This window comes from Aethalodelphis obliquidens, unplaced genomic scaffold (assembly GCF_003676395.1).
Source record: "Aethalodelphis obliquidens isolate GAN/ISIS:26980383/991018 unplaced genomic scaffold, ASM367639v1 scaffold10, whole genome shotgun sequence".
NCBI classification, from domain to species: domain Eukaryota; kingdom Metazoa; phylum Chordata; class Mammalia; order Artiodactyla; family Delphinidae; genus Aethalodelphis; species Aethalodelphis obliquidens.
This window is the reverse complement of record NW_020837954.1, coordinates 7,790,156-7,817,376: the sequence shown is the minus strand read 5'-3', so window position 1 is coordinate 7,817,376 and position 27,221 is coordinate 7,790,156. Positions and strand designations below refer to the sequence as shown.

General features: G+C 38.0%; 1 protein-coding gene and 1 pseudogene across 5 annotated transcripts in view; both read left to right on the top strand.

Moving 5' to 3' along the window:
• STRN3 (striatin 3) overlaps positions 1 to 27,221 on the top strand; it is a 114,818-nt gene that overhangs the window by 1,494 nt on the left and 86,103 nt on the right. The gene's annotated exons all lie outside the window — the stretch shown is intronic.
• LOC113622647 (heparan sulfate 2-O-sulfotransferase 1 pseudogene) lies at positions 16,479 to 20,428 on the top strand (annotated as a pseudogene).

Below are 27,221 nucleotides of genomic sequence, written 5' to 3'. Positions count from 1 at the left end.
TTAAAAGTATTGTTCAAATCTTTTGGGTGTTTGTGTTTATTTTAAAATCACTTTCTAAGGCAAATTTTGGCTTAGAAGAAAAAAGGCATGCATCTAAATAGTGTTGCACCTGTTCTTCAGACTGGTATATATTTAGAATGTAAGTAGTATTGTTCGCTGACATACATGTCATATATGCCTGGGGTGAATGGTTAGGGAAATGCAGTGCTGAAAGAAGGAAGATTGGATTAGCTTAAAAAGGGTGTCCTCAAACAAATATGTATATCGTCAGTTTGATTTTGAACCAGTCGACTTTTATTTGTCTCTACAAAGTTGGAAAAGTTAAACTTTTGAAAAGTAAGAAACATATATTTTGACACTTTACCAAGTCTTGAGAAAGTTAATTATAAATCAACACCTGTTAGTCAATTCAGTGTTTTAGTGCTTTGATATACTATTGGGCTCTTAAAAATATAACATTTAAAAAGCTAAAGTCAAAATTGTTTTTTTGTGTGTGTAGTCTGCTTTAAAATATCTGGGATGTATAGAGTTCTATTGATGTACAACTTTTACTACACCATGTGCAAACTTAATATTCGGTGTGAGGCATTTATTTTTAAAAATTGCATTTACTAATGCATTGAGGCTTGGGCTCACTAAATAATATTTCACCAGTCCCTGATACAGTGTTTATAACCTTTGTACTGTTATAGAAAAGCTTGAATTTAAACACTTTTCAAGTTAGCAATTGCATTAGTCATTCATAAGTTTCACTGGTGTAAGTAGCTGAAAAATGTCTTGTGTCTAAATTAGTAAAAAATCTATACAACAGTGAGGTCTATCTATATTGTCTACCCTAGCCCTTGCTTTCCCTTCTAATTCTCTTCTTGACCGAAGTCTTTTAAGGAAGATTCATTTTGCTTGCTTGCTTTCAGTTTATCTACAGTTGGCATATTAGTTCTGATATAGCCATTCTAAACTTTTTTTGTTTGCTTTTTTTTGAAGAAGTTCTGCAGTGTTTCTAGACTCTTAATTTTTTTCCAGGAATTTTTATTATTTCACACTGATTCTTTTGGAATAAAATGTTCATGATTGTGTATTTTTGCTCTGTATATTTCTCTAAAATGTTTTATTGGGCTACTTAGTTATTAGGATTTCAGGTTTGCTTCTGGAATGCTGAATTTGCTTTACACGTCTTCAGTCTTTAGTAAGAATGCTTGTGAGATGCACATTTTAAAATGTATGTGTTGAATAAAAAATTTATTGGGAAAGTTTAAGTGAAGCGTGAATGGATTTAAATTGTAAACTTAAACTTAATTTTAAGAAAGATAACAGAAATAAGAGAAGTTGCATATCGTTATGGTATACATCCTTGGGTACACTGTTCATCTATACATTATTTAAAGTATTCAGTATTAAAACTATTCAATGATGAATACAACGAGGCTAAGGTATACCTCATTTTGATATAAAATTTCAGTGTGGAATTAAATTTCCTGGCTTTGGAAAAGATTTTAAACTGGAAGTTTGCATTATGGTTCTCTTCCCTGTAAAAGGAATTTTGGGTAAAGGTCTTTCTTAGAAGATTGGAACTAAACCAAAGGATGTCTTAACTCTCTTTCATCTTTGTGATGGTTCCTTACCTGGGATTTAGGTAAAGCTTTGTTAATAAGGCTCTAGGACAGTGATTTCTAGAAGAGAGTGCTAGTGGTAATCACTTGTAAAACTATAAAAAGTATGCAGGCCTTTGTCTCATCCTCCAGAGATTTGGATTGATTTGGTCTAGGACTTGGGAAAAAATGGACTGGACTGCTTGTGAGATTTTGGCAGTCACATTAAATAGAAATTATAACTGCCATTTCATCAGCACTACAACCTTATGAGGTAGGTATCATTTCTATTTTACAGATGAGGAAACACAAACAGTTTAAATAACTTTGCCAGCTATAAAGTATTGCAGCTGAGATTTGAACCCAGGTTTATCTGAATCCAAAGGCTTTGTTTGGTCTTATTACCACTCTTGAAACCATTGTGTTGTATTGTTTTTTTGGTATTTTTTGTAGAAATGGAATCTGACTTGTATTTCATTATGTGGCATACACCACTTCAGTACATTTCAAAAAAGTTTTATTGAGCCCCCATGGCATGCCAGGTCTAGTTTATATATATTGCAAATATGTCCTTATATTTTTTTCTGTAGTTAGTGTGTAATAAATGCACTTATGGCATATACAAAATGCTTGTGTGCCAACTATAAAAATATGGCATAGGTAATACATAGAAAATGTAGTCCTGGAGTTAGTATTCTAAAACTACTAATTCTCCAGCAACTGTAAACTTTTTTTTTTTTTTTTTTTTTTTTGCGGTACGTGGGCCTCTCCCTGCTGTGGCCTCTCCCGTTGCAGAGCACAGGCTCTGGACAAGCAGGCTCAGTGGCCATGGCTCACGGGCCTAGCCACTCTGTAGCATGTGGGATCTTCCCTGACCGGGGCACGAACCCGTGTCCCCTGCATCGGCAGGTGGACTCTCAACCACTGCGCCACCAGGAAAGCCCAAGTGTAAACTTTTAATTAGTGTTTGTGTTTGCATACTCTGGCATACAGATTTGTCATAACGTGACAGATATTGCCATCTAAAGATCTTAAGTTAATAGGAGATGTTTCTCTCAGACATAACTTGATTTCTTCATTTTTAATGGGGGGAGGTAATTGTTTCCCTTTTAATCTGTTATTGCTAGGGTTTTCTTAGGGTAGTCTAGAACAATGATTTGCAAATCCGTGTTCCTTTTCTATTACAAGATTTTTATAAATCTACTATGAAATTATAAAAAATAAGAACAGTATAGAGATTTTTCATAAAGGTGTTCCTTTTATTCCGAGAGTTTTAGCCTTCATAAAGACTTGCTGTTATGCAGTTTTCCTTTTTCAAATGGTGGTGGCAGTAGAGTAAAAAAATTTTTATTTTATAGAATTGAGTCCACAATCTTATGTCATATTCTCCCTGTTTCTTTTCTGAAGTCCTTGGGAACAGAAAGTCTAGGGACCCCTAATCTAGATTTCTTTTCTCCATTTACCCCTTGATCCTGCTGTATAGTCTTTTTTTGCTCTCTCTCCTTATACCTATCTAAACACTTTGTAGAACACTTCTTTCTGTTGGTGATTGACCTTCAAATTGCCAAATCTAGAGGCCTTCTTATAGATTATATGCACTTAACCAACACTTTCTGCTTTTGAGAGTTTCTTCCTCAAAATCCTTTTTTTTGGCCTATATTCTGTAATTTCTTATTTTCCCTTTGGTCCACTTATCACTTTTCATATATTTCCTCTCCTTTGGTCTCAGTTATCGTTACTTGGGGTCCTGGTTCTTTTTGTTTTCACTGTAAATTTCGAAATATACTGTGTTTTTTGTTTTTGTTTTTTGCTGTTATTCCGATGCTTCAGTATTTAGTCCTTTAATCCTAAAAAAACCCAATGAGGTGAGCACAATTGGTTTCTTTGGTTGGTGGTGGGTTTTTTTTGTTTGTTTGTTTTGTTTTTTGACACTAGATTATTGGGGCCCAGAGGTTAAGTAATCTGCCTAAGATCTAAGATCCTATAACTAGGAGTAGCAGAGCTGGGATTTAAACCTAGGCAGACTGACTCTAGAGACCATGTTCTTAGTCACTACTGTATTTTTGACTTTCAGATGTCTCAGACGTATTTCTAACTTCCTGTTTAAATTTTCTACTTCGAATTCAATATATCCATTATTCAGTTCATCTCAAATGCCTGCCTCTTTCCCCCACAAAAGACACTTAACTTGTTTATTCTTCTTTATTCCCTGTTATTGTTTTTTTTTTAATAAATTTATTTTATTTATTTATTTTTGGCTGCGTTGGGTCTTCGTTGCTGCGTGCAGGCTTTCTCTAGTTGAGGCGAGCAGGGGCTACTCTTTGATGCAGTGCACAGCCTTCTCACTGCAGTGGCTTCTCTTGTGGTGGAGCACAGGCTCAGGTGTGCAGGCTTCAGTAGTTGTGGCACGCAGGCTCAGCAGTTGTGGTTTGTGGGCTCTAGAGCACAGGTTCAGTAGTTGTGGCCCACGGGCTTAGCTGCTCCACAGCACGTGGGATCTTCCCAGACCAGGGCTTTAACCCATGTCCCCTACGTTGGCAGGCGGATTCTTAACCACTGTGCTACCAGGGAAGTCCCCCTGTTATTGTTAATGTTTATCATCATCCTTCCCATTGGCAGATGCTAAAGAGATCAATGGGTCCTTCTAAAAATGTTGAGTCTTTGGGTCTTATTGATTCTAGTATGATTATTCAGTGAATATATTTCAGTGTTATTTTGTGCTGCATACTGGGTATATAATGATATGTGAAGCAAGGACCTTACTGTTGGTGCAGTACTTGAGAAATAATAAAATGTGATAAATCAGAAATTAACAGGATGCTGAGAAAATAAATGGTGGTGGAGAACCTGTGTAGATAGTGAGCTTTCAGGTAAATAGCTAAGCAATTATTGAACAGTTCCTATATGCCAAGAATTATTTTAAGTTGTTAATACATATCTTAACACATTTAATTTTTGTGAAACCCTTAGGAGGATAAGTATACTTTGAGATCTGAAGTGTGACTACCTAACCATAGGTTTTTCAGTGGAAAGGAACAGCATTAAAATAAGTTCTAAAGCAGGAAAGAACTTTGTTGGAAGTGTGAGCTGGACTTTAGTGATTCAGTGGGCTATCTAATATAGATAGCCTCAGTATCCTAAAATATATTTTAATTCCGTGATTATTAATTTTTTGGAAATATAGTCTTCTTTGCATAAAAACTTTGGAGCCTTTTCTAGTTAAAAAACAATTTTTTGGCTTCGAATATACTTGAAGCCTAACCACTGACCTAAGGAAGTAACACTGATTTAATCTGTGCTTTAAATTTCTTTACTACAACTGTTTTAGTTCAGGGTGTTCCTCCTGCCTGATTTCTCTGGAGGAATCTTAACGGTTTCCCTCCATACATGCTCCTCTCTTAAGAGTTTATCCTTCATATTGTAAAGGATGTATTATATGATTGTATTACATATACCCTTTAATTTTTATTATGGAGAGTTTTAAACATATTAAAGAATAATATAGCGATCTGTGACCTCCCATAAACTTGTCACTCATCACTCAGTAACAACTCATGACCAATCTTATTTTACTTATACTTCTGTCCACTCCTTCCCTGTCCCAAATTATTTTGAAGCTAATCCCAGAAACATACAATTTCATCCATGAATATTTCAGTATATATCTAAAAGATACGGACTTTAAAAAGACAACAGTTGTAGTTGCATACCAAATTAAGAAAATGAATAATTCCTTAATTTATTGATATTATCAAATATACGCTGTTTGAATTTCCAGTTTTCTCAGTTACCTTGAAGAGTTTGTTTGAATCAGGATCTAAATAACACATTGCTTTTGGAACCCCCTCCATCTTTCTTTCCTTTTCTTTGCCATTTTTTGTTGAAGAAATCAGATCTTTGGTCCTATAAAGGTTCCCAGAGTCTGTGTTTTGCTCAGTGCATCTCTGATACAGTTTATCAGGTACAGTTTATCTGTTATCCTGTTGGTTTTCCCTGTAACTTGGTTAGTTGGATACAGGGTCTTGCGACATATTGGTTTTTCTTTTTTGGGGTGGTAGTGGGGGACGAGACTACTTCACAGGTGGTGATGAGGTCTTCCATCAGAAGGCACAAAACAGTTCGTTGTCTTTCCTGATGTTAGCAGCTGTTGATGTTAGTGTTTAGGAACATTCATCCATTAGGGCCACCCTTAGTTTTTAAAAAACTTCAGAAATTGAGATATAATACACGTAACATAAAATTCACCCCTGTAAAGTGTACAGTCATCCCTCAGTATCTGTGGAGTGATTGGTTCCAGGACTCCCCCACCCCGCTCTCCCTTCTATCCCTGGATCTGAAGTCCCTAATATAAAATGGTTTAGTATTTGCGTATAAACCATGCACTTTATTCCGTACACTTTAAATCTTCTCTAGATTACTTATAATACCTAATACAAAGTAAATAGTTGTAAATACAATGTAAATAGTTGCCTGCAGTTGCAAATTTAAGTTTTGGTTTTTGGAACTTCCTGGAATTTTTTTTTCCTGACTGTATTTGATGCACAGTTGGTTAAATCTATGGATGCAGAACCTTGTGGATACAGAAGGTTGACTGTACATTTCTCTGGTTTTTAGTATATTACTGTGTTGTATCGTCATCATCGCTGTCTAATTTGGAAACATTTTCATCACCTACAAATGAACCCAGTTTAACCTCTTAGTAGTTAGTCCCAATTCCCCCTTTTCCTTGGCAATCACTAATTTCTGTGAAATTAGATAGAAAGAATAGTCTTTCTATCATAGAACATCAAGAATATTCTGAACATTTCATATAAACGGAATCATACAATATGTGGCTTTTTGTGAATGGCTTTTTTCACTTAAGGTGATGTTTTCAGGGTCCATCCATGTGTAGCATGTAACGGTACTTTATTCCTTACTATGGCCGAATAATATTCTGTTGTATGGATATACTACATTTTGTCCATCAGTTGGTGGATATTTGGGTGTTTCTACTTTTTGGCTATTATGAAAAATGCTGTTATTAACATTTCTGCACAAGTTTTTGTGTGAACATATGTTTTCAATTATCCTAGGTATATACATAGGAATGGAATTGCCAGGTCATGTTCAACTTTTTCGGGAACCTGCTGAAGTGTTTTCCAAAGTGACTACACCATTTTACTTTCCCACCAGCAATACAGGAGGGTTCCAGGGCCACCGTTACTTTTTTGTCAACTTTGAAATATATTACTAAAAATTTTTTTTTACAAAATACCTTTCCTTTGATTTTTTTTTCCAAGTTGTGTTTTCTCTGTCATAGACTTTATTTTTTAGAGCAGGTTTAGGTTTATAGCAAAATTTAGCTGAAAGTACAGACAGTTCCCACATAACTCCTCCCCCATCAAAACCTCCCCCAACATCAATAGCTCCACTACTGTGGTACATTTGTTACAATTAATGAACCAACACTGACCCATTATTATCAACCAAAGTCCGTGGTTTACATTAGGGTTCACTCTCTGTCTTGTATATTCTTTGGGATTTGACAAATATATAATGACATGCATCCACCTTTATAGTAAATAATGCTTTCACGGCCCTAAATATCCCGTATGCTCCACCTGTTCCTTCCTCCCTCACCCAAACCCATGGCAGCTACTGCTCTTTTTTTTGTTGCTTTGCTTTTTTGTTTTGTTTTTGCTTTTTTGTTTGTTTTTGGCTGCGCTGCATGGCATGTGGGATCCCAGTTCCCCAACCAGGGATTGAACCCGCGCCCCCTGCAGTGGAAGCACGGAACCTCAGCCACTGGACCACCAGGGAAGTCCCAACTAGTGCTCTTTTTACTGTCTTCCATAGTTCTGCTTTTTCCAAAATGTCACGTAATTGGAATCATAGCTTTTTCAGACGGCTTCTTTGACTTGGTAGTGTTCATTTAAGGTTCCTCCTTAAATGTCTTTTTGTGGCTTGATTGATCTTTTTAGTGCTGAATAATATTCCATTGTACATATGTACCACAGTTTATTTGTCCGCTCACCTGTTGAAGGACATCTTCAGTGCTTGCAAGTTTTGGCAATTATGAGTAAATGTCGATGTGCAGGTTTTTGTGTGGATGTATGTTTTCAAGTAATTTAGGAGTTTGAATACTGGATTGTATGATGAGAGTATGTTTAATTTTTTTAAAAAACTGCCGAACAGTTTTCCAGAGTGGCTGTGTACCTTTTTTGCATTCCCACCAGTGGTGATTGACAGTTCTTGTTGCTCTATATTTTGTCAGCATTTGATGTCAGTGTTTTGGATTTTAGCCATTCTAATAGGTGTGTAGTGATATATCGTTTTAATTTGCTATTCCCTAATGACATAACAGTGTTGAGCACTTTATTTGCCATCTGTATGTCTTCTTTGGTGAGGTTCTGTTCAGAGCTTTTGCCCTTTTTAAAATTAAATTCTCTGTATCACCTCCCTCTTGACATTTACTTTGCTTTGGGATGGAATGGTGTTGGGCCTTGTTTCCAGTTTATGAGTAATTGTTGGGTAAATGGCAGTCATATTATTACTTAAAACACATATATTTACCTTAAAAAGTACTTTAATGACTTAAAGGAATGAGTAATTATAATATCAACTTGCCTTTAGCTGTCCTTCCAGTGAAGCTACCAAAGGCAATGATTAAATTTATTTTATCTGGAGATACTTGTAAAGTCTCTAACTGTAAGAGGGTGAGATCTGTAGTGGTTCCAAAACCTAGTAAATAATAATCACCTGGGATCTTTAATAATACAGATTCCCACATTCTGTCCTTGGTCATTGTGATTCAGTAGTTTGAGGTAGGATCTGTGTTTTTAAAATGTATAGCTGGTGATTCTGATAATCAACCAGGTTTGGGAACCTGCATGATCAAAGTCTCTTAACGATTTGGTGTCATCCAGCTCTCCATCCCCTTTCCCTTTAACATTGTCATTCCTTCTATTGATACATTAAACTTGAGCAATATTATCACCCCTTCTCTGCACTCACAATGGCTTGCACTGTGTATGATTACATCGTTGCACTTTTTTATTTTCATTTTCTGCTTTCCAGTAAATTAAAGCTACTTGTTAACAGGAACTTGCTGGTTTTGAATATGCTGCGAATTTTTGTTGGATTCAGTTGAAACACCCTGTGGTGTTTGATTACATAGATGAAAGCATTATATGTCCATAGAAAGAACTATTAATAATAGTACCTGTTAACATTTAATGAGTGCTTATTGTATGTTTGGAATCATTCTAATTTGTATACCATCCCTAAATCATAGATAACAAGTATTTCCATTTTAGAGAGAAGGAAACATGGGCAAGAGTTTAAATAACTTGTTCAACATAAAACAGTAAATAGGTAGTGAAGCCGCGTGCTGCCGAGTTGCTTTTGTCTGATACCTTATGCCATTTTAAGGTAATACTGGTACCTGGTGTTCATTGGGACCACCTCGGTGGTAAAGAATTGTAAATAAATGAATAGGGTCAGTGTCACAAGATTTAAAAGGCTATATATAAGTGAAGTAATTATAAATGTGTAGTGAAATTTTGGATCATGTTTAGATAGATTTTGTAAAAGAGTTTTAAAAATTCTAATTAAAACATTTTCAGACTCTTAATTTTATTTTTTGAATAGTTAATGCATGGTTCAGAATTAAATCTTGTACTTACCATGAGCCTGTCTACCCTTAGTGTCCTACATTAGTAACCACTTTTATTAGTAGTACCATATGTATCCCTCCAGTGTTTCTTTATGCAAATAGATGTAAGCAAATATGTATGTTGATTTTCTTTCCTTTCTGATACAACAGTTCGTAAACTATATACCTGTTTTTCACTTTGCTTTTTCATTTAACATTTTTTGGAGATTATTCTGAGTCTGTCAGTAGAGAACATTCTCACTTTTATAACAGCTGCATAGTAGTAGTATTCTACTTTGTATACACGCCATAGTTGATTTAATTACTCCACTATTGCTGAATGGTTGTGTTAAAGTTGCAGAAAACATTTGTAACTGTGTTCTTAAATGTGTGAGCAACCAACCAGCCTTCTGCCAAAAATAAACTCTATTATATTGCTTTTTTGTTTTGTAGGATTATAATATTAGCAGTTAACAAAGCATTATACAAATTCGTAATTTTTTTTATTTCATGGCTTGCACTCAAGTCTGAATTAGGGGTCACAAATGTTTTAGCTGTGAAAGCCATTAGTTAACCAGTTTCATTTAAGCTGTAAGTCTGTTACTGAAACCTTGAGGAACAAAGGAGTGAGAAAGACAAAACAAAGAAAAAGATGAAATAGAAAACAAGGGGAGTGGGGTGGAATTGGAGGAGGAATAAAGGCAGTGATAGAGAAACAGTGGATGGGTGTGATAATATGCCACCAACAGTTGTCTCATAATAAAACTATGTCAGAGTGGCCTAAACTAACATTTGTGTTTTTGCTTTTTCCCAGAGCTTTAAAAAGTGGACCAGGGACTTCCCCGGCAGTCCAGTGGTTAAGACTCCATGCTTCCAATGCAGGGGACGTGGGTTCGTTCCCTGGTTGGGGAGCTAAGATCCCACATGCTGCCCGGAGTGGCCAAAAAAAAAAAAAAAAAAAGGGGACCAGACTCCCATAAGCTTATATTTAATAAGAGGGGGGGGGGGTGGGGTCGAGACTCTAGAAAGTATATAATTATGAATCTTTATATTTTGCAGTACGCGGGCCTCTCACTGTTGTGGCCTCTCCCGTTGCGGAGCACAGGCTCCGGGCGCGCAGACTCAGCAGCCATGGCTCACGGGCCCAGCCGCTCCGCGGCATGTGGGATCCTCCTGGACCGGGGCACAAACCCGCGTCCCCTGCATCAGCAGGTGGACTCTCAATCACTGCGCCACCAGGGAAGCCCCATTTTCTTCTTAATATTTAATGTAACTTGTAATTTTAAAAATTGTCTACTCCCCCCATGCACACTTTTAAGATTGATTGTAAGCTCTTTGGGAGGAGGGACCTGTCTTTTTGTAAAAATTAATGTATACCCAATGTGACAGTAAAGGGTCTGGCACATAATAGGTGTTTGCTAAATATTTATTAAATGAGTGAAGTTGCTGAGGATGTTCAATTAAGCTGTTAGATATGAGAAACTGAATTGTAATTTTTGTAGTACCATACGGAAAAAAGCCCACAAGATAGAAATAACACCAGTAGTAAATGACTACTCTTCCCTTATCCCCTCATTTGATATTGGAATGAAACCAAACTTTCTGGTTTTTATTATAAGGTATTCAAAATACCTTAGTCCTGTCTCCCCCTTGTGGGAAATAGAGTATAAGAGAGATCACAACTGCAGTTAAAATGAATCTGTGCTTGGGATTAATGCATGGGGGTGGAGGTTACTTCTTCCCCTCAAATAGTAATGAATGATTTTTATGAAGAATATTTGATGACCAGGCAATGCTTATGATAAACTAAAAAGCAGAGTTGCATATTATGTGCTAAATCAGCTATGTTAAAAATTATATTGAACAACCCAGTACAAATGTTTCAAAATACCTTTGTGATTTTGGGGTGATGGGATTATTGGCAACCTTTCTATTTTCCCTATTAAAAAAAAAATAAAAGGCCCAGCAAACATAAAGTAGGTATTTTCTTTTACTGAAATGAATATTTCAGAAATGGAGTGTTTATTTTGTTTTATTGTTTTATTTATGGCTGCATTGGGTCTTTGTTGCTGCGTGCGGGCTTTCTCTAGTTGCGGCAAGTGAGGGCTACTCTTCGTTGCGGTGCACGGGCTTTCTCTTCGTTGCAGTGCGTGGGCTTCTCATTGCGGCGCCTTCTCTTGTTGCAGAGCACGGACTCTAGGCCTGGGCTTCAGTAGGTGTGGTTTGCGGGCTCTAGAGCGCAAGCTCAGTAGTTGTGGTGCGTGGGCTTAGTTGCTCCACGCCATGTGGGATCTTCCTGGACCGGAGCTCAAAGCCGTGTCCCCTGCATTGGCAGGCAGATTCTTTAACCACGGTGCCACCAGGGAAGCCCCTTGGAGTGTTTCTTTATGTACATATATATAAGAGAGAGGGAGACACAGATGAGCAGACACCGTTGAAAAATACTTTATCATAAAACAGCAAGTTGAACTTAGTATTTTTAATGAGTTTATCTTTTCCCCATTTTCTTTTTTAATTGATTTCTTTAAAAACTTACAAATACCGTGTTTTACTCATGAAGATTTTTTGATGTTTTAAATTTTTTGGCGGTTGGATTTAGTTGCTTTTATTTATTTTGTAAATTTTTACATTAGTGTGTTTTTTTAACTTTTTAAATTTATTGCAGTGTTGGGTCTTCATTGCTACGAGTAGGCTTCTCATTGCGGTGGCTTCTCGTTGCAGAGCACGGGCTCTAGGCACACAGGCTTCAGTAGTTGTGGCACATGGGCTCAGTAGTTGTGGCACGCTGGCTTAGTTGTTCCGTGGCATGTGGGATCTTCCCAGACCAGGGCTCGAACCCATGTCCCCTGCGTTGGCAGGCAGATTCTTAACCACTGCGCCACCAGCGAAGCCCTTTACATTATTTTTAATTCTTAGTTATTGTTAAAGTAATGTATGAATATTAAGCTACAGAAATGTCAAAAATAAAGTAGTGCCTTTTTGGTAATCTTAATCTTCTAGGAATAGCACTGCATTTTGGGTGTATATCTTTTCAGAACTTTTTCTGTACAGTAGTCTCCCTTTATCTGCAGGGGATACATTCCAGACCCCCCAGTGGATGCCTGAAACCATGGATATAGTACCTTACCCTATATATGCTGTGACGGTTTATCACACCTCTTACATCTCCATACCATATTTCAGTATAGGTAATAAAGTTAGTTAAATCATTAGCTTTTATGTTATTGTGACCATGTATATAATATTTTTCTGAATCAAGTTAATTTATGTATAATACAATTTGTGAGTCAAAAAGTATACTGTGAATACTGTTCCTTTTCTGCACAACTTTTTGTTTTTCTTGGAGTTACTTGCCTCCATTTTTTATTTGTTTATTTTTCTATGTATCTATTGCTGTTTTTCCAAAAGGTGTTAGAAATCTGTTGGGGTTTTCAAACTCAAGCACATCACATCTGTTGTTGGTTCTGCCTCTTGTATGGAGGGATTGGAGTGGGGAGAACTTGACTTCAGAACTGTCATTCTCCTTCCTCTGATCTAGACTTGTTCTTAAGACTTGTTGCAGAGTTATTATTCTGTAACTTCTGTACTCTTTTCAAAAAGGGAATCCCCTGCACCCCCACCCCACCCCCTTTCTTTTCCCACTGGCTCCCTTTCTGCCTCCTGCCCTGGCATATTTAGTCCTTCGTTTGGCTGAAATATGTTATCTGGTTGTTTCTTGAGAAAAGTTGCATAGGAGGTAAATTTTAGGGACTTGTATCTTTTTTAAAAAAATCTGTATTTTATTTTCACACTTGATTGGTAGTTTGGCTGGAAATAAGTTTCCTTCAGCATTTCAAAGACATTTCTCTTGTCTTTGAACTTTCAATGTTGCTTTTGAAGAGTTTGATTATATAAATTTATTTATTTTTGGCTGCATTGGGTCTTCGTTGCTCTGTGTGGGCTTTCTCTAGTTGTGGCAAGCAGGGACTACTCTTCGTTGTGGTGCACAGGCTTCTCATTGCAGTGGTTTCCCTTGTTGCCGAGCATGGGCTCTAGATGCACAGGCTTCAGTAGTTGTGGCACGTGGGCTCTAGAGCGCAGGCTCAGTAGTTGTGGCACGTGGGCTCTAGAGCGCAGGCTCAGTAGCTGTGGCACACGGGCTTAGTTGCTCCACAGCATGTGAGATCTTCCCAGACCAGGGCTCTAACCCGTGTCCCCTGCATTGGCAGGTGGATTCTTAACTACTGTGCCACCAGGGAAGCCTGCTGTTCAGTTTCTTGATCCTTTTTTTTTTTGTATGTGATTTGAATTTTTTTCTAGGTATCTTTTGTTTATACTGGTGTTGTTAAATTTTATGAAAATGCATATCGTATCAGGCATTGAGAGAATTCTTTTTCTCCGTAATCCATTATTTCTCAGTAGAGGGCACTGTGGGCATTTAGGTAGTACCATTTTTGTGTTTGACTGTATTGTGCTTATGGGGCTTTGAGCACCCTGGCTCCCAGTACTAAATGCCAGAATAACCCACTAGTTTTGGGGACAACTAAAAATGTCCCCAGACATTTCCAAACACCCCCTTGGGAGAGGCAGTACTAATCTTTTTTGAGAAGGGTTATTGTAGTCCCGAGTCCTTAGGGCACTTTTTTGTTCAGTTGATGATGGACCTACTGATTTAAAATTTTTCTTCTGTTTCCTGATTTTCTCTTTTTGGTCTGTTTTCTGAGATACTTTCTTCAACTATATTTTTCAATCCTGTTATCTTGAATTTGTAAATGTATTTTCTTACTTGAATTTTTAAAAAGAATGGTATTGTTTTTATTTAATATATATATTTGTTGTTGAAGTTTTCTTTCCCTTAATTGTCAGTTTTCTCTGAATTTCTTGTTTTTCTTTTGCTTCCCTTCTTTCTTACCTCATGCTGTCCTAACATATTGGTGACCACTGACTGCCTGTCTGTATTTAAAAGTAAAGTACTGGGGCTTACCTGCTGGCGCAGTGGTTGAGAGTCCGCCTGCCGATGCAGAGGACACGGGTTCGTGCCCTGGTCCGGGAAGATCCCACATGCCGCGGAGCAGCTGGGCCCGTGAGCCATGGCCGCTGAGCCTGCGCGTCCAGAGCCTGTGCTCCGCAATGGGAGAGGCCACAACAGTGTGAGGCCCGCATACCGCAAAAAAAAAGAAAAGAAAAGAAAAAAAAGTAAAGTACTGTAAGGCTGGATGGTAGCTGTGACCCTTTTTGCCGCTTTTCTTAAAACTCATTTTCATTCCATTTTTTCCAGAATGGCCTTCTTCCTAATAATAGTTTTTAAAAGTCATTGACTGGAATTTTAATCTTTAGCCTTTCCACAGGCTTGTTTTCTTAAATCTTTAACTGTTTGTAATTGGTTCTCTCAGTTATTATTCTCTGAGTTCTTGTATAGACTTCTTTCAGTCTCAAATGTCCATCATTGTCATTTTTTCAAATTATATCTATATAGAAATAATTTACTATTCTTGTGTTGCATTTTGTTTAGAGGCTACCTGCAGGATAATATTCTGTCTCTGCTGAATTTTTTGGACTCTAGTTTTCTTCAAGTCTTGTTAGTTCTTTCCAGAATTTTTTATTTCTTATGTCTTCCATTTGTGGTTACTTTCTCCCTAGATTCTTATTTCCAGTTTACCAGCCTTACATAAATTTTAGCTCCTTGACTTTTCTTTACTTATTCCTGTAGCCATACTGTATCTTTCTGGTTTGCAGTGTCCTTTAGTTCTGTGCTGTTGTTTTCACTGTTTCTGGTGTCCTTAAATACTAGTTTTTGTAAACCAGGTTCAGTTTTTTTTTTAAGTCCCCTTCTCTAAGCCAATGGTATGTCAGACCTTTAGCTTCTGTTGTGCTGTGTGGTATAAACATATATGGCATCTGGTATAAATTTCTTTTTATTTAAATTCAGTCTCTAAAGAAAAAAGTTGGTTTTTTTTCTTTTAAAAGTAACAGTATGTCATTTATACTGCCCTTTAATACATATTAAAATAACTGACTTTACCTCCCAGTTTTTTTTTTTAATTTATTTGGTTGTGCCACATCTTAGTTGTGGCTCACCGGCTCCTTGGTTGTGGCATGTGAACTCTTAGTTGTGGCATGCATTTGGGATCTAGTTCCCTGACCAGGGATTGAACCTGGGCCCCCTGCATTGGGAGCTCAGAGACTTAACCATTGTGCCACCAGGGAAGTCCCTTCCCCCCCCCCACCCCAGTTTTTTATTGTGGTAAAATGCACAACAAAATTTACCATCTTAATTTTTTTTTATTTAATTGTGGTATGCGGGCCTCTCACTGTTGTGGCCTCTCCCATTGCAGAGCACAAGCTCCGGACGCGCAGGCTCAGCGGCAATGGCTCACGGGCCCAGCCGCTCCGTGGCATGTGGGATCTTCCCGGACCGGGGCATGAACCTGTGTCCCCTGCATCGGCAGGTGGACTCTCAACCACTGCACCACCAGGGAAGCCCCATCTTAATTAATTTTAAGTATACACTTTAGTGGTATTAAGTACATTCATATTGTGCAACCATCACCACAGTCCATCTCCAAAACTCTTTTCATGCTATAAAACTGAAATTCTATACATATTAAACAATAACTATCCCCTGTCCCATTAGTCCCTGGTAAGCATCGTTCTACTTTGTGTCTCTGTGAATTTGATTACTCTGGGTACCTCATGTAAGTGAAATAATTCAGTATTTGTCTTTTTGCGACTGGTTTATTTTATTTACCATTATGTCCTCAAAGTTCATCCATGTTTCAGCGTGTGTCAAAAATTCCTCCCTTTTTAAGGGTGAATAATATTCCATTATATGCATTACCACAGTTTGCTTACCCGTTTGTCAGCTGATGGACAGTTGGGTTGCTTCCACTTTTTAGCTATTGTGAATAATCCTGCTAAAACATGGGTGTACAGATACCTCTTCAAGACTCTGTTTTCACTTCTATTGATATAACTGATTTTTACTTGTTAATAGAATTCATATATCCAGGGGCCAAGGGCGGTGCAGCTGCAGCCGAAGCGCTGGTGGAGGAGAGCAGAGCGTGGCCGCGAGCAAAGGAGGGAGGGAGGGAAGGAAGGAAGAGAGGGAGGCGGGCAGGCAGGCGGGCGCGGGGGTCGGGGACTGAGGCAGTAGAGGGAGGCGAGAGCCGGGCAGCCGCTTTGCGCTGTGTTTGCTGCGCGGGCTTTTGTGCGGGCAGCCGTGGCGTAGGCCTCCTCGGCCGAGGAGAAGCAGTACCGGCGGTGTAGGTGCTGGCGCCTGGGGGCGGGGGACTGGGGAGGCGAGAAGAGGGGTCGCTGCGGTGGTTCTCTTGCTCTCGCGCTCTGCTTGCCTTTCTCTGGCTCGGTGGGCTCCTCCCGGCATCTCCCTTGCCTCCTGGGCCCCTATCCCCGCCCCCTGCGGTATGTCTTGATTGCGAGCAGCAGGTTTCCCGGGGCTCCTCAGGATGATGCCGTCCAAGTTGCAGCTGCTGATGATGGTGGCCTTCGCAGTGGCAATGCTTTTCTTGGAGAACCAGATCCAGAAACTGGAGGAGTCCCAGTTGAAGCTAGAAAGGGCTATTGTAAGACATGAAGTTTGAGAGATTGAGCAGCAACATGCGATGGATAGCCCTTGGCAAGATGCAGCTTTAGATGAAGAAGAGGACATGGTGGTCATTTATAACAGAGTTCCCAAAACTGCAAGCACCTCTTTTACCAATATTGCTTATGATCTATGTGTAAAGAATAAATACCATGTTCTTCACATCAACACTACCAACAATAATCCAGTAATGTCACTGCAAGATCAGGTGTGCTTTGTAAAGAATATAACTTCCTGGAAAGAGATGAAACCAGGGTTTTATCATAGGCACCTTTCTTATTTGGATTTTGCAAAATTTGGTGCGAAGAAGAAGCCAATTTACATTAATGTCATACGGGATCCTATTGAGAGGCTAGTTTCTTACGCTTTCTGAGATTTGAAGACGGTTATAGACTGGGGTTAAGAAGACAAAAACAAGGGGACAAAAAGACCTTTGATGAATGTGTAGCTGAGGGGAGCTCAGACTGTGCTCCAGAGAAGCTCTGGCTTCAAATCCCATTCTTCTGTGACCACAGCTCAGAATTTTGGAATGTAGGAAGCAGGTGGGCTATGGATCAAGCCAAATATAACCTAGTTAATGAATAGTTTCTGGTGGGAGTTACTGAAGAGCTTGAAGATTTTATCACGTTATTGGAGGCAGCTTCGCCCTGGTTCTTCAGGGGTGCTACAGAACGCTATCATACAGGAAAGAAATCTCACCTTAGGAAAACCACAGAGAAGAAACTCCCTACTAAACAAACCATTGCAAAACTACAGCAGTCTGACATTTGGAAAATGGAGAATGAGTTCTATGAGTTGGCACTAAAGCAGTTCCAATTTATCAGAGCCCATGCTGTACAAAAAAAAGATGGAGACCTCTGCATCCTTGCACAGAACTTTTTCTATGAAAAGATTTACCCTAAATCGAACTGAGTACAAGGTGTGGCAGTTAGATTCTTGAACTACAACTTTGACTGTCTTCACTTTAGTTCTCAGCTCCACAACTTGGATTGCTGATGGGTGTATAAGACAGTTTGTATTAAACCAAGTTAGAATACAGACAGTGATGTCAAGGAAGTAGATTCTGGCTGATATGTCAGTGGTCTAGGAAGTTTAAGTTTCAGCCTTTTTTTTTTTTCCTGGTTAAATTTTGGTGGGAGTTACAACCTCCTGTTTCGACACAACCTACACATCACCTAAAATAAACACATAGCAGGTCTAATTGAAGGCTAAATACTGAAATACAGTTTCAGAAAAAGTTCTGATACTGTTTTTGATAAAGCATTTTTTTCAACTAACCATGAATGAAGATGAATCCATTTGCTACTTCCACCTTCATCTGGAGGTTTGCATTATACACCACAACTGGATAGTGTTACTAACTGTTTGGCAGTGTGTACTTTGTTTTTGTGAATCACGTCCCATGAAATTTATTGAAATGTTTGATCAAGTTTGCTAAGAATGTTTCTGCTGTAGTTGGAACTGCCCTTATTTATGTAGGTCATTTTAATTTTCTTTAAAAAATGATTATTAGTGTTAAAAATCAATTTAAACCATTATTAATACTGTAAAAAGAATCAAAGCAGTATTTCTCATTCTTGTCTCTCCAATATCTAAGATTGGGGAAACACTTCAAAGAATGTTGACATTGCCTGAAGTTTTGGTTAAGGCTTCCACACATGAATATCAGAAAAATAAGTTTAGTATTTGTTTCTCAATCCATTATTTGTAAAGGTATAAACTGAGGTATTGGTGAGTCCATATTATAACTCCGTTAGTGAGCTGTGGTATGGGTAGGATTTTCCTACTTCTTCTGTACTTTTACTTGTAGACTGTTTTAACTAAGGTGCTTTATAATGTATTTTAAAGCATTGTATTTACAAAAAAAAAGGAAAATGCTGTAAATATTGCATATTTTATGTATTTGGACCAAAAGGTTATAAGTAATTAGACAAAAGTGGTTTTGCACCAGTTTTATTATGTCAGGTAAAACCATCAGACCTACTGTTCTCGTATTTCTCATTTAACTTTACTGTTAAGGTATCACTGAAATGAAGTTCAATAACCTTTCAATTTTGATATGCAGTACATTATTCATATTTGGGGGCAGTAGTTATAGTGGAAAGAGTACTGGATGAGGAGTCAGAAAACTTGATTTCTTGTCCTGGCTCTGCCACTTATCAGCTGTGTGATCTCGGGCGAGTCACTTAACCTCTCTCTGCCTCAGTTTCCTCATCCTGATATGAGGATGATAATACCTGCTGTACTTACCTCACAGGGGTGTTGTGAGGATTAAATGAGATGGCATGTGAAAGCACTTTGAAAACTAATGTGCTATATAAATGTAAGGTATCATGGAAACATCTTTAACATATAGTTTCATACCATTCGTTTTTTTAACAAAGAAAAGGTCCACTTAAAAGCTGGTTGAAAAAGTTAATCTGTTTGGCCTCTCACTGTTGTGGCCTCTCCCGTTGCGGAGCGCAGGCTCAGCATCGGCCATGGCTCACGAGCCCAGCCAGTCCGTGGCATGTGGGATCTTCCCAGACCAGGGCATGAACCCGTGTCCCCTGCATCGGCAGGCGGACTCTCAACCACTGCGCCACCAGGGAAGCCCTGAAAAAAGTTAATCTTGATATAAATTTGTGTTTAATAAATATCTTCTCAGTGGAAAAAAAATTGATATATTTTATAAACTCTTCATCTAGTGTGGCACTCTTTTCAAACTGAGTTCTACACATTCATTTCTTTTTACTGATCCTTCTAAAGTGTGAACACTTTTTGTTTTAAGTTATAAGAATGCATGAAATTTTGGTGTACAGTTTTACATGAAATCGCGTGACTGCTGATTTAAGGCAGCAGTGTCCAATAATATCAGAATTTGATTTAGATACTAATTTCAACAAAAATGTGCAGGGCTAGGTACTCTCTGTAAATCTTCAACACCACCACCTCCCCCTCTGACTCAGGATTTCTTTATCTCCTACTTAACAGAGAAAATAGCAAACCTATCAGATGGGGAGTTCTTTATATTCCTGCTACTAAATCTACAAATTGTACATGTAGACATATATTGTTTTTCTTGGGCCACTCTTAAAATGGGAGACATTTCGTATAAGGCTTATCTCTACTGGTTGTTCATTTATTGGGTGTTTATTGAGCACTCATTAGGTGTGTGGGGGACACTGAGGATAAAGCTATAAATAAAGTAAAACTGCCCTCATTAAGGTTAAATTCTAGTGGGTCGAGGAAGAAAATTTTGTTTGTCAGATAGGGATAAGTGCTATAGAGGAAAGAGGATAAGTGAAAGAAAAGTTTGTTAGGTAGGGTTAAGTGCTATAGAGGAAAGGGGATAAGTGAAAGAAAAGTTTGTCAGATGAGGATAAGTGCTATAGAGGAAAGTAAAGCAGAGAGAAGAGTGATAAGGAGTGGATCTGTGTGTAAGAGATTACTATTTCAAAGGTTCCTTGGGGAAGACGTCACTGCTGAGATTAGGTACCTTTGTTTCTCCCTTCCTTCTTAACTGCCTTCTTTTGTATTAAACAGATACCTTTTAACGTACCATTTTAATTTCCTTGTTGTTCTTTTACTGTATTTTTTTTTAAAGATTTATTTGTTTTTTAAATTTTGGCTGCGTTGGGTCTTAGTTGTAGCACATGGGATCTTCGTTGAGGCATGCAGGATCTTTCATTGTGGTGTGCGGGCTTCTCTCATTGTGGCGTGTGGGTTTTCTTTTCTCTAGTTGTGGCTTGCAGGTTCCAGGGCATGTGGGCTCTGTAGTTGTGGCACACGGGTTCCAGAGCATGTTGGTTCTGTGGTTTGCAGCACTTGGGCTCTAGTTGAGGTGCGCCAGCTCAATAGTTGTGGCTCACGGGCTTAGTTGCCCCCTGGAATGTGGGATCTTGGTTCCCTGACCAGGGATCCAACCCACGTCCTCTGCATTGCAAGGCACATTCTTTACCACTGGACCACTAGGGAAGTCCCCTTTTACTGTGTTTTTGTTGTTATTTTCTTAGTCATGGTTCTGGGGGTTGTCATTACCATTTTATCTAGTTTGAATACCAATTCAATTACAATAGCATATGAAAACTTTTTTCTATAAAGCTCCATTCCCTTCCCCCTCCTTTGTGTTGTTATCCTGCAAGTTACATCTTTATCCATTGTATACTTATCAACCATCTTTCTAATTATTGCTTGATGTTTTTGTGTTTTAAATAAGATAGGAAAAAAAGAGAAAAACAAATACATGTATACTGTTTTTAATAGTTACCTATGAAGTTACTTGTACTGGTGCTCTGTATTTTTCATATGGATTTGAATTACTGTTTAGTGTTATTTCATTTCAGCTGAAGTGCTCCTCTTAGTATTTCTTTTAGGGCAAGTCTACTAGTAACAGCTTACTCAGTTTTGTTGATCAGGAATGTCTCCTGCAATTCTGAAGGATAGTCTTGTTGGATATGGAATTACTGGTTGACAGTCTTTTTTTTCCACACCACTTTGAGCATATCATCCCATTGCCTCCATGGTTTCTGATGAGAAATCAGCTGTTGATCTTGAAAGGATCCTTTATTTGTGATGAGTCGCTTTTTTCTCTTTTTTGTTAGCTTTCAACAGTTAATGTGTGTCAGTGTGGGATGCCTTTGAGTTTATCCTCCTGAAGTTTTTTGAGCCTCTTGGATGTGTAGATTAATGTGTTTTTCAAATTTAGGAAATTTTTGGCCTTAATTTCTTCAAATATTCTATCCTTTTCTCTGTCTCCTCTTCCTTATGTGTATGTTGGTGTGCTTAATGGTGTCCCACAGATTTCTGAGTCTCTGATCATTTTTTTTTTCATTCTTTATTCTTCCTGAGACTGGCTGATCTCAGTTGACTTATTTTCAAGTTTGCTGATTCTTTCTTCTGCCTGCTCGTATCTACTATTGAGCCCCTCTATTGAATTTTTTATTTTATTACTATATTATTCAAATCTATAATTTCTATTTGATCTTTTTTAGAAAATAATTTTTGTCTCTTGAGATTGTCAATTTGGGTGAGACATTGCTCTCATATCCTGCTTTAGTTGTTTTAACAAACAAATTAACTGATTTAAAGTCTTGGTCTAGTAAGTTCAATATCTGGGCTTCCTCAGGGATATTGCTGCATGAGCCCACCACCTTTGTGTGTGTGTGTGTGTGTGTGTGTGTGTGTGTGTGTGTTTAGACTGTACTTTCTCTTTCTTTGCATGCTTTTAATTTTTTGCCAACTGGACATTTTTAAATAATGTAGCAACTGTACAAATCAGATTTTCTCCTCTCCCCAAGATTGATTGATTATCTCTTTATTTATTTATGTGACTTTTTTGGTACTAATACTGTAAACTCTGTTTTTCTGTTGTTTTATGTGGTCACTAAAGTCTCTGCTCAGTTAGCTTAGTGGTTAAAGTAATGAATAGACATAGGTTTCCTTGGATGCCTGAAACATGTAAATCTTCCAGTCTTTGCTAAGGGGCTCTATGTGTATGTTGAGACATGCCTTCAACACTCAGCTAGGCAATTTACAACTCTGTCTTAGCTTTCTTTTCTTGCTTGTGCAGAGCCTAAAGGTTAGCCAGAGGTGAGAGTTTAGGGCTTTCTCAGGTCTTTCCTGAGAATGTACACAGGTTATGTGTGAGTGTGGATTCCCAGGAGTATATTGGAGCTTTCCAAAGCCCCCATGGACATCTCATTCCCCAGCTTTTCTTTTTAAGCTTTTTAATTATGCTATTGTTTGCCCCAAATATTGTCCATAATCTCAGGCAGCTGCAGTGTTTGACAGTTGCTTCTGACTGTTTTTGACCAGAAAGAAGGCTGTTTGCTCTGGATGAGTTCAGAGTCAGGCCACATAAAGACAACTTTGGTAGTAGTAGAGTCTTCCAAGGAACTACCAGACATGTCAAATAATGACAGTTCTCTGGGAGTGGGACTTTTAAGAAGATCCAGTCCTGTTCTGCTCTCCCGCCCAGTGGCTGTTGACATTCACTATGACTGCAAGCTGTTGGTTTTCACAGAAGTAGGAAGGGGTAGATTGGAAATAGGGTAAGTTAAACACCACAAAGCTTGCTGTTGTTACCAAGATTCAGCCATTATTTGGTGAATAAACATTCCCCAGATTGCTTCAATTCTTTGTAATTTTCAGAGTTCTGAAAAAGTTGATTCTCCCAGCTTTTGCCAGTGTTCTCATTGCTTTTATGAAGGAGAGAATTTCAGAGGTCTTTACTTGGTAATTCTTGCTGATGAGAATAACAGTTGCACTTAATAAGGATGTGTGGATTCCTTCTCCAAGCTCAGAGGGCTCAAGGAGACTGGGGATTGAGAATTTTCAGGTTAATCAACCCATCTCTCTATCCCATTTTTTCAGGGTTCCAATGTGTTCTCTTTTCCTATGCAGGCCTTAACCTTGGCATAGCAGACTTATCCAGATTGAGACTTTAACTTTCTTTGGAGCCCTGCCACTCTTACAATTAAGTCTTGGCCCTTAGCCTTTTGTGGCCTCCTGCTTTTAAAGATTTTATGCTACCAAAGAAACTTCTGGCTTTTTCACATTTAGTTTTTAATTCCCTATCACTCATTTTAACCTCTTGTTATATTTTTCCAAAGAGTCAATTGCTTTTAAAGCAACAGCAACCCAGTTTCATGGTCTTTATAATTACTGTTTTCCTTATATTTCTCAAATATCTGATACACTGCACCTTTAAAGTTCAGGGTTCGGCAAACTATGGCTTGCTGGCCAAACCCACTCTTATGTCTGCCTGTTTTTGTCATGCCCTATTTTTAAAGAGTTGTAAAACAAAAACATCAAAGCAGAATATGAAATACTATCTGGTCCTGTAAAAAAAAAAAAAAAAGTTTGCGAACATCTGCATTCTCTTCCACTGGATAACTACCCAGTTTACCAACAATGGAACTTTTAGCCATTGCACTGCCAGTTTGTGCTCGGTTTCTGTTCTATCATCACCAGTGATAGTGTCCTTTGCCAGCTGCCTGGCTACGTGGATGGTGATCCAACTCCAAAACTTCATTTTAGAGCCTATTTTCTTGGACCATTCTCAACACCAGTGGCTGCAAGTTGGGTCCCTGGGTAGGCTAACTATGATTAGCATGCAGAAATGTTCTTAGGATCAACATCTGTAGAAGGAATGGAAAGGAAGCAGAAGGGGTAAATTGGGCTGTAATGTATTATCAACAAAAGCCACTGTTGCCCCCTTGAGAAACTCTGAAGCTGGGATAACCTGTGGAGTTGTCCAAAATTGTGACAGGGTGCTGGGCCCTTATACGCCTGTTTTGATCAGTCCCTCCATGAAGGCTGCTAGGGCATGCAGCTGTCTTTAGCTGAGGCAATTCCTGAAAAGGCCTGACAGGTGAAGGCTGTTTGACAGCAGCTGGACAATAAATCCTTCATTTCTGAAGGGAGGTCTGGATAGCACATCAGTGTCTGCTACATAGCTTTATGTGAGTTCTTCTAATTATAATTTTCTTCTAAAATTTTTTTAAATTGTAACTTTAATAAGTTTTTTCTCATGAGAAAGCTGTAAAATAGAATTCTTTTAAGAACTATATACATTTTTACTCATAATAAGATGGACAAATTTTTCCTAAGGCATTTTTGAAAAACTGAGCTATTTTAGTTTTGATTTGTGTCATTTTAATATCAGAAGTGTCATCATAGAATTCTGAAATGCTAATCTTAGTGGTTGAAATTTACAACTAGCAGATCTTAAGAAGACATCTAATTCAGCCCTCTTATTTGACAAATGAGTAAGCTGAGAATGAGTGAGCTAAGGGGTTATAAAGCTAGTTAGTGACAAGTGAGGATTCAAATGTAGGTCTCCAAACTCCCGACTAGTATCCTTTTATCAGTATTCCTTATCTTAGTTTCTTACAATAGTTTCTAAGAAAAGAGTATTAGGGTTCTGAAACTGAGCAAGAGTTTTTTTATGGCTTTTAAAGTCATTTTGTTGCTCCTGGGAACCATGGTAAACAGTATGCAGATGCTTCAGTGATGACAACAGCAATAATAATAAAGCCAACTTTTGGAGTATATCATTTTCATCAGTCCTGAAATCATTTTGGACAGATGAATCTGATTTATTTTTAACCTTTCTGGAAGATGATTCCACAGTTATCTTTGGAAACTTCTTCCTGATGACTATGGGTTATCAGATAATGGAAACTCTTCACTATTTGCTGGCAGGATCATACAGTGAACATATGATTATCAAATGAGGTCTGAAAGTGCTCTACAATTTTAAAATTTAGTGTTTTATTTTCAATGGTAGATTATCTTAAACATGTTCTGGATCACCTAAGTCATAATTGAATACTTTCACTTGATGCTGGGGTTAGAATATGTGTTAGTTTTTGGTGGTGCCAAGTGTTACTGTTTTGATTGTTAGGGACTAATATTAAGGAAAAGAATAGAAGTACTAGTCTTAATGAATAAGATGCTTTTGAGTTAACTGAAGACCAAATGCTTTTTTAGCATCAGGAATTAATGTTTCATAATAATGTGAAACTGAGAAAAATTTACCTGCCTTATTACCATTTAGTAGTACAGGCATTCCAATCTTAAAGGAAGCTTATGGTGGTTCAGTTAGTGCCATTTTTGTGTTGTGAGCAGAGATTTATTCAGCAAAACCATGCCATTTATTTTTTAAGTGTTCGTGTTAAATTGAATTTTATTTAGAAGTTTTGTATTTGGTTTTTGGTTTATCTGACTTTCTGTATTTATGTAAGATCTGTGTGCATAAAGAGTTTACTTAAAGGTTTATGTTTATCAACTATACTGTGATAAAAATTAATTTTTAAAAAGTTTGTGTTTGCATAGGTTTAAATAACGTTAGGATTACAACTTTTGTAAATAACTGGAAACTGCAGGAACGTTTCTCCTTTTTTAAGGGGTCTGTATATTATTGAAGTTTGAGAATGTCTTTCTTCAGAGTTCTAAGTTGATGTTGGGCTACCTAAAAGTACATACTTAAAACTTTATGAAAGTTTTAATGAATGTGCAGTCATATTAATATGTGTGTGTGTGTAGGCAAGGAAGGAGGAAAGGGGAGATTTTCTTGTGTAGAAGAAAAATATTATAAATTATAATAATAGGAATTAGATTTCTTCTGAATAAAGGGTTTGATGCCATTGACTCCTGGGAGGAAGTTATGATAATTTCAGTCTTCAAAGATTCACTCTATTTCTCATGCTATATTGAATTCTTTTGAATGTTCTAACTCTTGAAAAAAATTCTGTAGTGAATCTTGTAATGAAAAACCTGCTAATTTGTTTTGTAAGTTGAAATTTTGGCAGATTGCTATTTAGTAGAGTTTTAAGTATTTATGGTGGACTAGTCATGATCTACCTGGTAAGATCTACTCTATAAATCTAATTGTAGATAAATACCTGTTTTGGGGTCAGGCACAACTTGTAGTTTACTCACATTATTATATAATAGGGGAATATAAATGTGTATGAAAATAATTGTGATGAATTCAGCTGAGTATAGAAGTTTTACTGAGTACTCAATATCTCAATTGAGATATTTCACTAATTTTAATTTATAATCTTAATAAGATATCATTTGTCACCACCATTTTCCTTCTAATTTTAATCTATATGTATGTCATTAAACTTTCCACTGGACTTTTTTTTCTTTCCTTCCTTCCTCACCCCTCCACCTGTCCCCCCCGCCCCCCGCCCTTTCTTCCTGGCCTGCTAGTTGCCACACACTGTTCTAAATGCTTGGGATATAACCATGAACTAAACAATCAAATATTCCTGCTCTCATGAAACTTAGATTCTTGTGGGGTCTGAGGGTGGGAGGAAACAAGCAATAACATGTAAATAAATTGTTGAGAAACTGTATGAATAGATAAAGAAGAAATTTTTGTTAGAAAGTGATTAAGCGTTGTGGTAAGAGAAAAAAGTAGAGGAGGGTTAGGGCAATTAAGAGTATATGGGGAGGGCTTCCCTGGTGGCACAGTGGTTAAGGATCCCCTGCCAATGCAGGGAACATGGGTTCGAGCCCTGGTCCGGGAAGATCCCACAAGCCACGGAGCAACTAAGCCCGTGCGCCACAACTACTGAAGCCCACGCGCCTGGAGCCCGTGCTCCGCAGCAAGAGAAGCCACCGCAATGAGAAGCCTGTGCACCGCAAAGAAGAATAGCCCCTACTCACTGCAACTAGAGAAAGCCCACGCGCAACAACAAAGACCCAACGCAGCCATAAATAAATAAAATTTTTAAAAAAGAGTATATGGGGATGTGGAACAGTTTGTAATTTTTAAAAGGATAGTTAGGATAGGTGTCACTGAGAAGAGGACATTTGAGCAAAGTTTTGGTAATGGAGTTAATTTGTGTGAAGGAAGAACTCACTGGCATTGCTGTTAGTGGAAAAGGCCCCAAGGCAAATAGGTGCGTGCTTGATGGAT